The sequence below is a fragment of the Columba livia genome, chromosome 19 (genome assembly GCF_036013475.1).
Source record: "Columba livia isolate bColLiv1 breed racing homer chromosome 19, bColLiv1.pat.W.v2, whole genome shotgun sequence".
NCBI lineage: Eukaryota > Metazoa > Chordata > Aves > Columbiformes > Columbidae > Columba > Columba livia.
The window spans coordinates 7,972,440-7,978,871 of record NC_088620.1 but is presented as its reverse complement, the minus strand read 5'-3'; positions in this window follow the sequence as shown (position 1 = coordinate 7,978,871).

Sequence of the window (6,432 nt, the reverse complement as noted above, 5' to 3'; positions counted from 1 at the left end):
TTCCAACAAATCACGTCACAAAAGCAATCAAAAAGGATCAGATCAACTTGAGAACCTTGGCCATGCTTGTCAAGGTTGGAAAATGAACAGCTGTCATTGCAGCCTGGTAGAAACTTAGCAGTTGAACATGTAAACATCAACTGTTATTTAAATCCTTCACTTTCACTGATATAATTGGAAAAGTAGGCACCAACATATACCTATATAGCTCCTGATTTTTGTTGGTTTACCCCGGTGTATGCAATGCGGCTCATCACCCCGCTCACCTTTAGCAAGAAAGCTGCCCACGTTCCCCACAAAGCAGTTGCTGTAAACTCCATGTACAGCTATTCCAGCTAAAAGCTGGCAGTCCGTGACTCGCCACAAAGCATGCAGTGTTTTGGAGCACATGACGTTTGAAGGGTTGAACTATTGTGAATGCTCCTAGCAAAATTGATTTCATTTGTGAACAAAAAGCCTCCCTATTTTCTGTAGTAACTGGCCAGTAAACTATCCTGACAACAACTCAAGTCTGATCAAATGAAAATCAGTCCAACCTTTTTCTAGTGCTGAACAGAACTGAAAAGATTTTGGTATCCTAGAAAGAGTTTCTAACCTTTCTGGGCAGGTCTTATAGCATTTAATAGCAAAGCGTACCTTTTTGTATAAATATTGTGAGCTATGGAATTTAATGAGATTTGTATTGCGCTATAGAAATGTACTTTAGAGAATTAATTTTAAAGTCTGTAGGTTTAAACGTTTTCTAAAAATAGCATTGAATATATACAGGGCTTTGTGCTTCTATGCCTATTTAGTTTAGGAGAATGTTTTCATGTATTATTTGGGCTTTCATTTGATGCATTTTTCTCTTTCCTCATTCTTTTTTAAAGCATTGATGGCAAAGGAATGAAAGGAGACTATTTTTTGCTACAGGATAAATTTTGATATTTCAATTCCCGTTTTTGCCTCCTGAGGAATTTTCTATTTTCTTGAGATTCTTAACCAGGTCATTCACATAGTCGTCGGTTTAATTACCTGCCTTAGCCGTGTATCTGAGCTGCCATTCCAACAGCCCAGTCCATTTAATGTGCCCGATTCCATGCACAGATGTACTCATGCAATAACAAGTAGTTTTAAACTAGAATACAGAAAATATTTCCCAATAGAAACAAGGTTATAGTTTTCTTAAATCCACTTCTCTGCAGCTTTTATAGCTGTCCATATGATGTTTCCTGGTTTTCTGTGCTAGTGGGCAAATAGGGTTTACGCTCACTAGGGAGCTGTGTGGCATCAGAGGGATCTTCTACATATCACTGGAAAACTGGGTATCATCTCAAGGAGCAAAGGGAATTTTTAAAAATCCTGTTAAATGCATTAACAATGAGCTGGGGATCAAGTCAAAACCCTGCTTAGACGTTTCAATCGAGAGTCGCCATACAATCGTAGCCAGTAGTGGGTCATGGCTGAAAATGTATTTATATATTAAGACAGATAGAGATGGATTTCACTAGTTTAAATGCAGCTTTAGCGCAGACAAAAGCAATAGGGGGTGGCGGGAAAAGCACAGGCTGCCACCATCATCACATATGGCAATCGTTTCCTATAATGCTTGTTATACTGTATTTATTTCATGCAGTGACATATCACAGAAAGTCACCGATGCCAAATTCTCAACAAAGGAAACCCAACCTGCAGCCTTTAGTGAGGGCTGTCCTCAAATTTACTTGTGTTTTGTTGTTGGTTTTCTTTTTCCTTGTGCTTTTCATCTGTCTGGTTTCTATTTCCACTCTTTATGTTCTTTCCTTCCCCATTTTGCTTTGTCTTGTTTTGGTATTTTTTATCGTATTTGAGGAATCTCAGTCGCATTGAGAAGCCCGGGAGGTATGAGTGGAATGTTTTGATTTAATACATCCTTGCCTGAACTTTCTTTTGACAAATCAGTTAATATCTGTGGATTCTGGGGGCAGAGTACTGGGGGTACAGGGAGGTGAAGCAGCCGGGGTGCAAACCTGGGCTGAGGATGGGGAAGCTCGGCAGCACGGCTGGGATCAGGAAGGGAGTGATTGCTTCAGGTGCAAGGGGATGACAGATAAAGTTATGAGGTGTTTCAAATTCTGAAGCTAAGCACATGACTGAAAAGACAAGATATATCTTCCAGGCAGACAATCACCTTGCTCTGCGATGCCCGATCCTGCTTGCCCTGCTCTGAACTTCAAGTTTAAGGTCTGAGCTGCAGTTTGGCAGAGCTGGGTTCAGATGCTGGGTGCGTTGCATTGGGACTGATGTAACCTGGGGCATAATTTATCCTTCAACTGCCGATTCATAGGTGACCTCAAGAACCCAAGTGCAGGTGAGGATCAGATACTCGTTGAGGAGCGTTTGAGGGAAGTACCTGACTTGGGCGCTGTGCGCTGCAGAGACAGGACGAGGCGCTGAATTGGGATGTGCTGCCGAGGGCTGTGACGGCCGGGCTGGGAGGGTTCCCCGTTTGGCTCCGTACCTCGTGTGCATGGGACTCCACAGCTGTGTTTTTCAAATGCCATTCAAATGAAAGCAGAAAGGGGAAATCCCGTTTCACTGGGGATAGCTCTGAAATGCAGAGAGCAGCTTTTCCTCTGAATTGTGTCTTTTGGCTTTCTTGCTGCAGAATGGCACACAATGTCTGTCTCTTGATCAATTTGTTTATCATTTGCTTGATTATCTTCTTCAATAGCAAGACACGACAGGTTTCTCTTGTTAATCCTGTTAGTACTGGCGTTGGAGCAGAAATTTAGTTTATGAAAAACATTTGTGTATGCTAAACTTTCTTGTGGATGGTGCCTGTGAATACCAAAACATGGCCTGATATGTTTGAATTTTCTGGATTATTCATGAGCCGTGTATTTCCATCTGTCTGAGTCCTGCTCCTTGTCTCTCCTCGTGCATAGTTATGTGCCAGCACCAGACTTTCCTTCTGGCTTTGAGAGCAGTTTGTGTGGCTCTTCTGAGACAGTAACATGATGTGCTGATGGCACTTTGGGGGAACCTGAGAGAGCAGCAAGCTGAGCCCTCTTCTCCATCCCCTCCTCCAGGAACGACCTCTCCTCCAGCAGCCAATGCCACCCTGCCCGAGGGAGCCCACCCTAGTGCAAGGGGCTGGAGAGCTGCCCCACCGCTTCTGCTGTGTTCACCCTCCAGGACAGCTGATAGTGACCTCCCCCTCTTTAACGTTTCGAAAGTGATGTATGGCTAGAGGGAGATGTCAGAGCAGAACACTGGAAGAGTGATGACCTCCCATGTATCTTCTGAACAGGTACCCAGCTAGCAGAGGCCCCACGTGCCTTTCCAGGGCAGCCCCCCACCCCTCTCTGCACCAGTCTATGCTATTTGTCTTGTGAGGAAAACATTAGTAGGTCTAAGAGGATAGTTTAGGCTCCAGAGTTCACCCAGTCCTTGACCCCTGGGCTGGGACTTGCTGTGGGGCAGTGACTAATCAACAGCAACTGCAGTGGTGTGGTTTGTGTTGTGGATACGTCTCTTTGGGTGGAATGTATGGTCTCCATCTTTTCTGTCTTAGAGTTATTTGACAGTCTGGTGCTTTCTGATCAGTCTTTAGTTCAGTGAAATAGTCTTGTCTTCTCCCCCGTCACCCACCCAATTTGGTCTTGACTGTTTTGGGAGCCTGAGTACTCCTGTGCATCTCTGAGATGGATTTGAGGTGTCCCCAGCGGATGTCAGGGTGGGTTTTTGGGTCCTGCCATGGGTACAGGGCTCTTGAGTTACAGGCTACAGCAAGGCAGCCCGAACAAACTGGATGTGCTCAGGGGTGAATAAAGCAATGGCCCCGTGCAGTCCTCTTGCAGGTCGTAAACCAACTACCAGTATTTGCAAATCACTAGGAGATACAAATCACAAGGAGTTTTTCCCTTCCTGGTCAGGCAACTGCTTCTCTTGTTCCCCTTTCCTTTCCAGCCAGGTCCAGTTCTCTTCCCCCAGTATTCAACCCAAGCCCAAAAGACTGGAGAACATATAACTTTTGGGTGTGAGATGGTTTGGGAACCACATATCCTGATTTTCCAGAATGCAAGATGTGTTGTCTCCTCAACTAGGTTTTACCTGTTTTTTTTAGGAGCAATATTTGATAGTTCTTCCTCCTGCCCTCTCAGAAACTCCTCATTGGGCAAGAAGTGCAGAAGCGATATAAATAGCATTCTGCAGTTCTGGGTTTCAGCATCCTGGTTGCATCTGAGGATCTTAAATCTCTGGGCAAACAGACTTTAGAAATAGGCATCATTTCAGTCTCCTGAAATAAGAGGGGAAAGTGGGGCAAAGAGATTTTGTGTTCTTGTTGGGGTTTTAAACCTGTCCAAAGGGGGTAAGGTTCTCTGAGCCAGGCTTTTCAATAAAAGGGCAATGCCAGGAGGCCTGGGGAAGATGCTGGGAGCTCGTTCCTGCTGGGGCCATGCAGGGGAGCCCCTTGGCCACCCCGGAGGTGAGAGCCCTGCTGGGCCTGGTGCTTGTGGGCACTTGCTGAGACCCAGGAGGTCTTTCCTCCTCTCACTATCTTTTGCTTTAGGCTGTGATTTTGCTGCCCCCATCAGTCTGCTGGTTTAGGAACCTGCCTCCTTTGCCTGCATGGTGCTCTCGGGGTTGGGGATGTGGCTGTGCAGCAGTGAGGGGTAAAGGACCTGGCCCCAAAGTCTCATACCATGGGACCCCTGGGGCTGCTCACTGAAACCTTGTGCATCCTCACGTGTATGTTTTGGGTCACAGGGACATGGCTTCAGAGTGGCCACTGGGCACCATGTAGGTGAGGTCCGTGGTTATTGTTCTTTTCATGCCTGAGCAAGGATTTAATCCAGGCAGCCCATCCCAAATTATTCCATACAGTCCAAATTAAAATGGAACCCACTGAATTAATCAGCATTTACACAGTTTAATTGAAGAGGAAAAACGTGCCTCATTGCTTACATCATGCACCGTGTCTTTCTGCTCTCAGCACAATGTTGTAGAGTAGTGGTTATTGCCCCACCCCCAAGAATGTATTTCAAGAATGTGGTGAAATAAATACAAAGAATATGTAACTTTTTCTGGAAATACGATATTTCATGAGGGAAATTTAAGGGATAAAGTGACCAAATTCCAGGCGAATATGCATCAGTGTTGTTAGCAAATACAACTCTCTGCAGGGCAAAAAAGAGTGGTATGCCAGGTTTAAATAGGAATTTATAGCCACAGACTGCAAATTACCTTATAAAATTACTGATACCTTCATAAAGTCATCAATTACATGTTTAGTCTTGATTGTCATTTATTGCGCTCCTTAATTGTTCAGTAAACTTTTCTGGATTAAATGGTGTATTTCAAAGTGACGTGAAGCTGTTTTATGGATGTAAATTACCGTAGCATGTAGTTTATGTATAGGACAACTGGAGGAACGGCAGTAGAAGAGTGTCTTATCCACTAGCAAAGGCAAAGTAGTGCTGACTTCTGCTCAATGCAGTGTAGTTGTATGGAATAAGGAGTATGCAGGCAATAGTTATAAAGGACCCTTTAAATAGGGATTATTATTAGCGTGAAGTGTGACAGTAAAGGCAGCACACTGACTTCTAATTGTTCATGCTTTTAAAATAGAAGGAGAAGGGAAAGATATAAAAAAAATACTACAAAAACTGGCAAATTTACACTGAGTCCAATGTGGGTCTTCTGTGAAATTTTTTCCAGGACTGAACATGTTTGACATTTTTCTTCTTTTTTTTTTTTTGGTTATTAGCATTTCTGTGTTTTCTTATGAGGAGCTGTAGCCACATTACATCTAACGCAACCCCGTGTCACCATCTTGCCACCAAGCAAGCGGCTCTGTCTCCTAAGAGATGCTGGACTTTCTGGGATTGACAACCCAGAATGCCCAAATCCCTTTTATTCTTTGAAGTTATTCTTGTCATTTGGGGTTTTTTTTATTCCTTACTGTTCAGTGGAGGCAGCGTGATTCCAGTCATACCATTGTTGATTGCATAAAATATTCCCTGAATCCAACATGTTGCATTAAAATCTGCCGTCTGGGTGCTGTCTGATTCTGAGCAGAGGAGCCGTTGGGTTGTGTTTCAGCGATGCTCAACCGCAGCCAAGTTCGGAGCGACTCGATTTGGGATATCGGTGAGGGGTAAAAACCATGCAAACCTCTGCTGTGATTGATGGAGTTGAACACAGGGAGGACAAATATGTACAAATACTTGCCCAAAATAGTAGGGCCTCAATTCAGCTCTAGCTGGCAGACTTTTCAGCTTGACTTTCAAGAAACGTTGCTTTTAATTGACCTTCATGTGAGTAACCTGAATAGCCAACACTTTTCACAATGAGAGTTTCAAGCAGTAGAATCTCCCATCATATGTAAATTCAGTAATTTTAGTATATTGTGAGTGATTAAACCTGACCCCCAGGGAGCCAAAAATAACGCCATGTGACTGCCTTGCC